The sequence below is a fragment of the Lissotriton helveticus genome, chromosome 7 (genome assembly GCF_964261635.1).
Source record: "Lissotriton helveticus chromosome 7, aLisHel1.1, whole genome shotgun sequence".
NCBI lineage: Eukaryota > Metazoa > Chordata > Amphibia > Caudata > Salamandridae > Lissotriton > Lissotriton helveticus.
In genome coordinates this window covers 1,736,994,684-1,737,004,867 of record NC_136068.1, presented here as the reverse complement: position 1 = coordinate 1,737,004,867, position 10,184 = coordinate 1,736,994,684, and the positions used below count along the sequence as shown (strand labels likewise).

The 10,184-nt window shown below is 41.9% G+C and overlaps 1 pseudogene across 1 annotated transcript in view; it reads right to left on the bottom strand.

The window, feature by feature from the left end:
* Window positions 1-468: 468 nt before the first annotated feature.
* The window catches only part of LOC144767663 (claudin domain-containing protein 2-like), a 157,086-nt pseudogene continuing 147,370 nt past the window's right edge, over window positions 469-10,184 (bottom strand). The window contains exon 5 of the transcript XR_013598301.1: window positions 469-2,957. The product of XR_013598301.1 is annotated as a claudin domain-containing protein 2-like (transcript). The remainder of the gene's footprint in view (window positions 2,958-10,184) is intronic.

Sequence of the window (10,184 nt, the reverse complement as noted above, 5' to 3'; positions counted from 1 at the left end):
GTACGTGTGAACACATGAGCGGCCATTTTTTTTGTTTTTCAAAACTTAATTACAACACCACTGAAAGACATTGGCCAATGTGAGGGCATACATCCACGCGCAAGGGAGGCCATCCTAAATGTTTTTGCAGAATCTTATTTCACAAAAAATTCAAAGGACACCTATGCATCCACATGTGTGCATACATGTTCAGCCATTTATTTTGACTGTTTTTGTAATAAAACCTTGTAAAAACATCAAAAATAGGTACAGTCAAGCAGCAAGCAGCCTACAACACACCAACTTGCTGTGCTGATGCCCTTTTTAAATATAAATCTGTGCAGTGATGAAGATACAAAAAGGACTGTCTTGCTCCCCAGTATATTTTTGGGAGACTTGGTCTACAAGTTAAAAACTGACATTTTTGGGCAGATTTTAGAATAACGGTGGTTGTAGAGGACACAGGACTGTGCAAAGATGTAGAATGCCACTTAGATGAATCATGTTTTTCAAAACTCAGACTATGTTTTTGTCATGGAAACCAACAGAAAAATCTCCTACTGAATGAAGAATGTTTTAAAAAAAATATGTTTAGTCAGTCAAAAAACTTTATTTTGGCTATATAGCCATAAAGGCACAGATAAATATGACATTTCATAAATACAATTAATGATTACAAACGACTGAAAGGGGCAAGGGGTAATTATTCAGAGAATCACTAAGTATTTGTATAGTGGGTAATCACCCCACTGCTCGACCCCCTAAAATTGTTGACCACATTTATCAAGTATACCCAGGATTTCCTACATTATACAATTAAAACATTTGAACAGTGCAAATTCAGTTTTTTTTTAAGGAAAATAAAGAGATAAAATATTACAATTAATCAACAATAAAAGATATCAAGGCATCTCTAGGTGACATGTATGTGCAAATATGGTACAGTAACATTTCTAGTGGTAAGACACAGTCAAGGTATTGCCCATCTCTTTCTCCTTTATAATGCCTCTACGAATACACCACATCGCAAATAAAAATTTCGATGTAGCGACTACAAATAGTGGATGTGTCTCATATTTTAGTAGCCTAAAAACCTCGCTATAGTTCCTAAGGCCCAGATTTCAACAAATTTGGACGACCCACTTAGATCTGGACCTTTTATAGGCAGGACAGAAAAACATAACATGTTTAGGCAAATATCTCCCCCAAAAATTTTTGCAAGCACATTTTCCCATAATTTTGCACACCCCTAATAGAAAAAAATGACAGCAACCGAATTCATTTTTATATTGTCTGAATTGGAGTGCCGCAGATCAGTAGATTGAGTGTTTATTAAAAAATAATTTTCATAAAACAAAAGAAACGTGAATTTTCACATGTACAAAATATGGCTGTAAGTGAATTCCACCCCCAGAGTTCACTGAAGAAGCATCCTTAATTTCTCATTTGAGATCCTCCAAGTGAAATAAAAAAATAAAGACTATACGACTCCTGAAGTAATACAATACCTGGAAATCAGAATGCCCATAGAGATGACCGATAGGGAAGAACGGTCATATGTGTGGCACTTATTGATTGAAGGACAGTTTGGCTGACGTAGACCAGTGCAGGGAAGCCAAAATAGAATAAGTTGAGCAGCAAATAAAAAGAACCAGTGATTGAAAAAAACATTAAGCCATTATTCTTAAATTGAGAGATAATAAAATACTTTATCTTGCACAGCAAATGAATTTGACATTTGCCACGTTTGCTCTTTCTAGTGAGAGAAACCTTCTGTGAGAAACGAGGGTCTACAAAGACATCCAATTACATTGTCAGAGTAAGTAAAAAATTGGACTCTTCTTTCATTGTTAGAATCAAATGAGACTAGCTAGGAAAAAAAATATTTTTGTCTGTGATGGACTTAGTAGCAGAGAGAATGAAAGCATCCCATTCTCTGAGCACTGGAGCAGTCAGACATCACTGGAGGTAATGGGAGGCAAGTGGATCTCAAGATGTCATTCTGAATAATCTGATCTACCAGAGCTACCAGTCACAACATTGAAGATGCTCCTTTGAATGGAATTCCCATGCACTTTTAGCAACATGCAAAGGGATGCCCCACTGTGTACCATGTACAATAGCTGTACAGTGTACTTGTACTAACTATAAATCAGTAGGCAGGCACCTCATTGCCTAAATCCGACACACATGGCATCATTCGCTATCATGAGTGCAGTTCTCTGTATATGACACATAAGGCTTTAAACCCAAACTGCGGCCTCTCCAAAAACATTTGAATTCAAACTACATTTTGGGGTTATAATCCTTTCCTAAAAGTGTTGATTGACATTGGGTCTGATCTCTTGTGTCTGACCTGCAGTATCTGTGGTATGTTTTTATTAGGTTGGAGATCTTACTCTATGAGGAGGTAGAAGGCATTAGGGAAGACGGATGCTTGCAGTAACCCAAAAAGGGCATCCTCTAAAAACTATGGCTTATCCTTCAGATGTGTGTTGAGGTGCTTTATAGTAAGTTGAACCTAGATGATGAAATAGATAATTGAACATGTGCCACCATAATAATGGACTGGTTTTCAGAATATGCTTTCTGGCTTGTGGCTTGATGCATCCAATGGAAATCCCCCTTCCTTAAAGTCAAGTTGAATCATCCAAAGTACTGTGTACAAAGTTAGAAATGCGTTTCTGGTTGAGGTGGAAAGGCTGCTTGTACTGGGTATTGTGGGTAGGATAAGGCCAAGTCTGGTGGTGGTTCGTGATTTGGCACAAACCCCTCTGTTGATCTTGGATATGGTTGATTGGGCACAGGTGGTCCTGGATAAAGTTGTTTCACTCCTGGTTGAACTGGATATTGCTTGACGGCTTCTGGTGGGACTGTTTATGGATGTGCCATGAACTGTGCAGTTTGGTCAGTTTCTAGCTCTGGCTGTGTGAGTTGTGCTGGAATTTTCTTCTTAAAAACATAATAGCCAATTATTCCTGTAGGTAGACAAGAATTGAGTTAGATCAATAAAACTGAGAAAGAGAAACAGCCAAAGGAAAAGAAAAAGAAAAGCATAGCAAAGAAAGCAAGACTGGTAACATCATTACATCTTTAGAGCTCCCAAAAGTCACTTTTTAAATGCATTTAATGTATGCTCATGAACGGGTAAATAGGAATAAGTAAGAGTTGCACAATAATACAAAGAATGTATCAACAGTAGATGATCACAGTAAAGGTTTGTGATATTGTGGACATGCTAAACAAAGGAAGGGGGTACATTGCATGCAATGTAAGTCAAAACTAGACTATCCCTCAAGCTCAGAATCAGCCATCTAGGAGTAATTCTAAGAAACAAACCATACTCCTGGATATTAGCTTGGGAGTAGTGATGTGAACTTTGTCTTCAACGAATGGCACCCGACCAAATCAAATTTTACTTGCCAATTTAGAATGGACAAATGAATATAGGGCCAGATGTAGGAAGCCTATTAACGGTTGGTAGGGGCCGAAATGAACGAATTGTGGCCGTTACCGGTCGGTAATAGGCTTTTCAGATGTAGGGGCCGAAATTAAGGATTCGGTAATTTAAGGAATCGGTAAGCTACCGAATTCTTAAATACCGATTCGGTAAATTACCGAATTCCTAATGTAGGGAGCACTTAAATGATTGCTTATCCCATGTTAGGATTCGTTATTTACCACCAACTACAAGTTGGTGGTAAATAACGAAAACCCCCAAAAAAGCAATTTTATGCAAATTGCTTCAGTGCCATGTTGTAGACATACATGCCCTTAGGGCATGTATGTGTGCCACATGTGCACCCATACACAACTGAGGGGTGCAACAGGGTGTCAAAGTGACACCCTGCCACCCTTCAATGTTTTCCCCCTTTTACCGAATCAGTATTTACCGATCGGCCCGTAGGAATGAATGGCAAGTACCGAATCGGTAAATACCGAATCTTAACGATTCGGTAATTTTTACAGAATACTTTGCTACATAGAGTTTACCGATTCGAAAATACCGAAACCGGTAAAATTCGGTATTTTCAAAATCGGTAAATGCTATTTACCTACATCTGGCCCTTAGTTATTTGTTTGCATTACACTCATTCTCGATCTAGTTTGTTTGTACCCGGTATTACCTACCAATTACAGCGTAGAAGGCACCCACAATGGATTTAAAAGATATGTACAATTTGTAATCCCAAAGAATTTAGCTGACGGAGGTATTTTGTAACTCTTCAGTATCACACTCCTCAGTGATAGACACTTCTGAAGAGATCAAGATTGCAGTGACAAGACTGAAGCACCCCTCACACCCCCAAATACAATAACCAAAGCATCCTACATACAGCACTCAGCAAACATGCACCCTTCAGGGAAGGCACATTGGTCCCTATGATACATGGAATATCAATCCAATAATTCTCATTGAATCTTTTCTATTTGTTCATTGCTTCCCATTGAAGGTACCGATAAAATGTACCCCAAGGTAAGGTGATCCTGAGAACACTAAATTGAGTGAGATTGGAATGGTCCTGTGGTAGTCAATCACAATGTGTATTGAAATGCAATATAGAAAGATTCTAATCGCTGTTAAAATGTAATCCTGTGTGAATTTACTATTTGTATATATAGAACTCTAACCACTAGTATATGTAGTAGACCTTTGTACTTACTACCGTTCCTATGAGATTTTAGAGTATATCTATCTGTTTGTATTTCTTCCTTGAGTGACTTTACAATTTGTACATGTGCAATCTTTTCCTGTTTATATCTCTCCCTTGAGCGAGTTTACACCTTGTACATTTGCAATTTTTTTCTGTTTGTATCTCTTATGTAACTCATGTAATCCAAAAGTCCTTATGTTAACACAACTGGTTCTTTTGTAAAGCGCTCCGACACCTTCGGGTAATGGTCGCGCTATATAAAATTGCATACAATAAAGTAAAATAAATATGGAGACAGTAAATGCAAAAAACAGAATGAAGCGTGAAGTCAAATAATACCCAGGCGTACCGGTAGAGGATTGGTAACATTCTACTAGAATTATTGGATAGGATTAAAGACTCAGGAGCAAATAAAAGAGTTCTTCTAACAATGTTGACATTTTAGTGAGGTAGCCCTGAAGAAGTCTCTTGAATATGTAACGCATTGGCTGATGGTTTTCATGTGGAAAAAGAAAAATACCATTAGAAATTTGAAAACCAAGCAACATTCATTATTCATTCTGCTTTTCAGTGCATGTATGCAAGCTAGAGTGCAAACAAAGCACATTTTTCTGAGAATTTAAAGTATTCAGAAAAAGCATTAGTCCTGGACATGAATGCAGTAAAACATTTTAGCAACTACAACAACGTGAGACCAAGAATGGTTTGTCCTTCTCTTGTGTTCTGAGAATGTCATCCGTCCATGTACCCTACTGAATCATTTTATAGTGATGATATTTTTGTCTTTCATTTTCCGAGGGAACCCATTGGACCACTGATTGAATGTTTATGATGTTTCTGTAGCACAATCCTAGCCAACAGGCAGTCGATCGCTGTTGGTGGTTAAAGATAAGCATAAAGTCAATGAGTTTTAGGAGAGGAATCTGGGGTGCAGATGGTTAGCATTGTGATGTCGTTTTCCTTAAAGAAGTGAGTCTTCAACTCTTTCCCAAGTTGGAGCAGTGTTGGGGTGGTCCTTATGTATCCATGGATGTTGTTCCAGAACCTTGCCAGTATTTGGCAAGGTCATCGGGGTGTAGTGTAGATTTCCTAAGACGTGGAAGGATCTAGCCTATTGTTAGAGCTTCTGGGAAGATGCCTTGAGTGAAGGAGTCATTCACAGAGGTAGTCCCAAGAGGGAGCAGAATTTATCAATAAGGTCCTTGTTCTTTCAGGGAGGCTTGTAACTAAGATCTGAGGTGGCAGTCTGAGTTGTAGAAAGTGGGAAATGGCATATCAGTAGCTCCACGGAGTTGTGATTGATTGATTTTAGATCTTATATAGCGCATACTGTCACCCTACGGGTATCCTGGCACTTCAGACTAAAAAAAAAACTATGACCAGAGTGAAAGCAGGTCGCAGCAGAGAAAGGAGAGTTGCAGGAGCTTAGGTCTTGGGATAAAGCCAGGTTTTTAGGTGACTACGAAACTCTAACAGAGTTGACTAGTCTGAGGTCTTGAGGGAACTCATTCCATAGACGGGTGCCAGCCATACTAAAAGCCCTTCCTCCTAACCTGGCCCGTTTAAACCGGGGAAACATCAGCAGGCCAGCGCTAGAAGAGCGGAGCTGACTTGTGGGGTGATACCACATGAACCTTTCCTGGAGTGGAACGGGACCTAGCTCGTGCACAGCTCGGAAAACCAAACACAGAGCTTTAAAATGGACCCTTTCCCTAATGGGTAGCCAGTGTAGTTCTCTCAGAGCCAGGGTAGTAGAGAAGCTCCGTGGCTTACCAAGGGCCAATTTGGCTGCTGCAGACTGCAGTCCCTGGAAGATGTACACAGGGGCCCCCAGATATAGGGAGTGCAATAATCTAGCCTGCTTCCCACAGTGCTACTTACCACCAGACGGCGTGCCTCTTTAGGTAGTAAAGGGAGTATTTTCCGTAGCATACGAATAGGGGCGAAGCATACGCTAGAGGTCTTATTTGATGATGACCTCCAGATAGAATCACAGGCAAATATCACCCCCAGATTACAAACTTTCCTGACCGGGGTTAGAGGTTCCTCCTCTGGTGAGAGACTGAAGTCAGTTGTCTGGACATCCTACATACAGAGCAGTACATTACCTCAGTCATTCCGCTATTAAATTGCAGTGAGTTCCTTCTGAGCCAGTCAGTCGTCTGCCTCATGCATTGCTGGAACAGGTCCATAGATAATGCATGGTCCCCTTCAAAGGAGAAGGCTAGTTGCGTGTCGTCGGCGTAATTGACTAAACAGACTCCAGAGGACTTTATGATGGAAAACAGGGGCTGCAAGTAGACATTAAATAGGATAGGGCTGATCGCAGATCCCTGCGGCACCCCATGGGCGTCTAAGGATTTACCAGAGGAGAAAGGTGCTAAAGTTACCACCTGCTGTCGACCTTCCAGATAGGACTGAAGCCATTGCAGTGCCCGGCCTTTCACTCCTATCTTCGGCCGACATATGTCCATAGTGACCCTGGCTTGCCTAGAGTGCAGCACCAATAGGACTTCTGGATGACAAATGAGGCCTCTTCCCTTATTGTGTAGTCTACACAATGGATACTGCAGCATGTGAGAAGGAAGTCTATGACGTGCGAAGATGTCGGCATGAACCATGTTTATGTAATAAAGAGTGTCAAGCTTGTGATTGGTGATGTGATCTCCAATCCAAGTGTGTGGAGTACTGCAGAGCAAGACTTAAATAAGCATTAGTTGCAATGGTTCTTCTTTAGTTTGATGGTGTGTGGTAGCTAGTGGAATGTGTATGAGGTAGAGTCTACATGTTAGTCTTATTCTATGTGCGAGTCTGGGTCATCTACATCTAGATGTGATGTGTGTATTGGAGGCTGGGTGAGGCACATGATTTGATATTGCCTTGTAAGTTTCACTAGAGCATGAGTTCTGACCAAGGCCCTTCCAGGTTTTAATGGACCCACGTAGGCAAAGTCCATATTTGTGTCCACCATTGCTGCAGATGTCAGGGCGAAGGGATTCCCTGAAGATTTGGCTAAAGTACTGAGAAGGCAGGAAGTGATGCCACTCCCTGTACAGGTTGATGATGGGAAATAAAACCCTTTTTCTCTGCTTCTTCTTTTAAAGCTGGTTTTAGTGGGAAATCCGGTTTTCATTTCAAGTGCAGATGGATGATGGGAAATCCACTGATGTCACTTCTTTTACAGATGGATGATGGCTATGTATAGGTGTCACTAACTGTGCAGATGGATGTTACAAAAAGTTATCGTGCTTGGCTTCTGTCACGATCCCCTCTTGTTCCCTCTGTCACAACCCCTTCCTGCGCCTCTACGTAGTGGTCTAGTGTACAGGGCTCATGTTGCTTCATTCCTATGGCGTTTTATGGCACTCATGACTGATGTTTCCCCAGCACCCTCATGACCGATGTTCCCCCAGTACCCTCATGACTGATGTTTCCCCAGTACCCTCATGACTGATGTTTCCCCAGTACCCTCATGACTGATGTTTCCCCAACACCCTCATGACTGATGTTTCCCCAACACCCTCATAACTGATGTTCCCCCAGTACCCTCGTAATCGATGCTTCCCGAGCACATGTAATCCCATTGTGCTTGAATCCCTGCAAGCTTCCCCAACATCCTGTGAGCCAATTGCAAGTCTTGCTCCCTCCGTTTCTTGAGCCTTGGTATTGTTTTTTATTATGCACAGTCCAGCAAAAATTATACATTTGTTTCTTGTGATTTGGTACCGATCACCCAATTACCACCTGGTCATTCTGTAAGTGCAAAGAGTGTACTAACACGTGTTTTCTCCACGGTTTGAGAACCTTCTAGATAACCATGTGCCCCATGTTCTGCACGCAACCTAGCAACATCCATTGACCTTTCTAGAGGCTATTTAAACCCCTCCCAAACTGGAACTGTGGCTTTGCCTCAATCCCTGCGGAATAAGCTTTACCCTTCCACTCACCTGAAGAATCCTGACTGAACTGAGATGCGCTCCAGTCTCCTTTATGCCCATCCGAACCTGTGTGGCACCAGCTACCTTGAAGTCTTCCTCCTCACTCCCTCCCTCCTGCACAGCTACTCCGGACACCCTGGCGACCCCCTGAATCAAAGACTCTAGATCTTCTTCAAACTTCAGTCAAGTGGAAGAACTAGGCTACGTACTTGCTATCAAGTTAGTGCACACTAGACCTCCTATAGTAGTAACAAGGACCGAGTATTCCCGTCTTCAAGGAATATAGACTTTTCCTCCATGTCCTCTGTTATTTACTCCAGCGCTTCTTGTGTGTTTATACTCTGCAACCTTCCTACAGCCGTTGTACTAGAACTGTCACTGCACAAGGATTAAAGACTTTAGCTCTATGTTCCTCTGACGAACAGTAGTGCTAAGAGAAAGCACTTAGGAGTCTGATCTATGCACAATCCTTTTACCCCACCCTGAGTTCCGATTGTATCCTTGGGAGTGCAAGTAACTCCAACCAGTGTTCCGAGTTTACCCTAGGGAGCGAAAGTAACTCCAACCTTTGTTCCGAGTTTATCCCTGGGAGAGCCAATAACTCCAATCTGTATTTCAAGTTTATTCCTGGGAATGACACACTCCAATCAGTGATTTTTGTTATTCTGCTCTCATGTCAAGTGGGAAACAGCGTTTACAATGCTGCCTCCACAACGCGGTACCTTTACAACGAGGTTGTTACAACAACCGTGTTGTTACCACGCGTACCATTACATTGCAAGTCATATCAACGATTTGCTGTACGGGGCGTGCAACAGGGAATATGTTGGATTTTAAATCAAACACCTTCCCTGCTGTTGCACGCACTGGTGTAGAAATAGTAAATAATACTATTCCTAAATCTAGCACGCCCCCTACAGCAAGTCATTGTAAGGACTTGCGATTTAATGGTTTGCATTGTAATAATGCAGTTGTTGTAACAAATGCGTTGTATAGGCATGCGTTGTAAACACATGCGTTGCAACGCCACATATTCATGTCAAGCTGCTGATGAAACCTGTAAGTTTATGTCACTGAAATTAATGCATGTTCATTGTATGTAGAGACCGGTTAGTGTACTGATGGTAACTGCCTCCTCTTGTTATTTTCAGGGCATTGTGTAATTGCAAAGCCAGAGGTTCTGCTCCAGTGCACACCTACCTCGCAAATTCAAAAGGTCTCAGAAGTTGCAAATCCTGTTACGCAGTGCTGCACAGCCACTGAGCAAACCCAGTAACTCAAGTCTCTCTTTTCTTATTTTAGTGGAGAGGTGTGGGGCAGCGGCCGGGGCAGCGGACTTCGGAGCACAGGGCTCACAGTTCGATCCCCGGCTCCCGGGCAGCTCAGCTCAGCACCGTGTGACTCTGGGCAATAGCTCACTTAATTTCCAAGACGTCCCCCAGTGCCTTGAGACCCGTAAGGGTGAGTAGTTTGCGCTTTACAATTACAGTTTTTTTTTGTATCCCAACCCCATTTTCACCCAAGGGACAGTGTGGGATCTAAGGTTGCGGTTCCTTGACCTGCATTGGTTGGACCCAGGTGAGTGCATGACAGAAGGCTATGCCTTGCATTT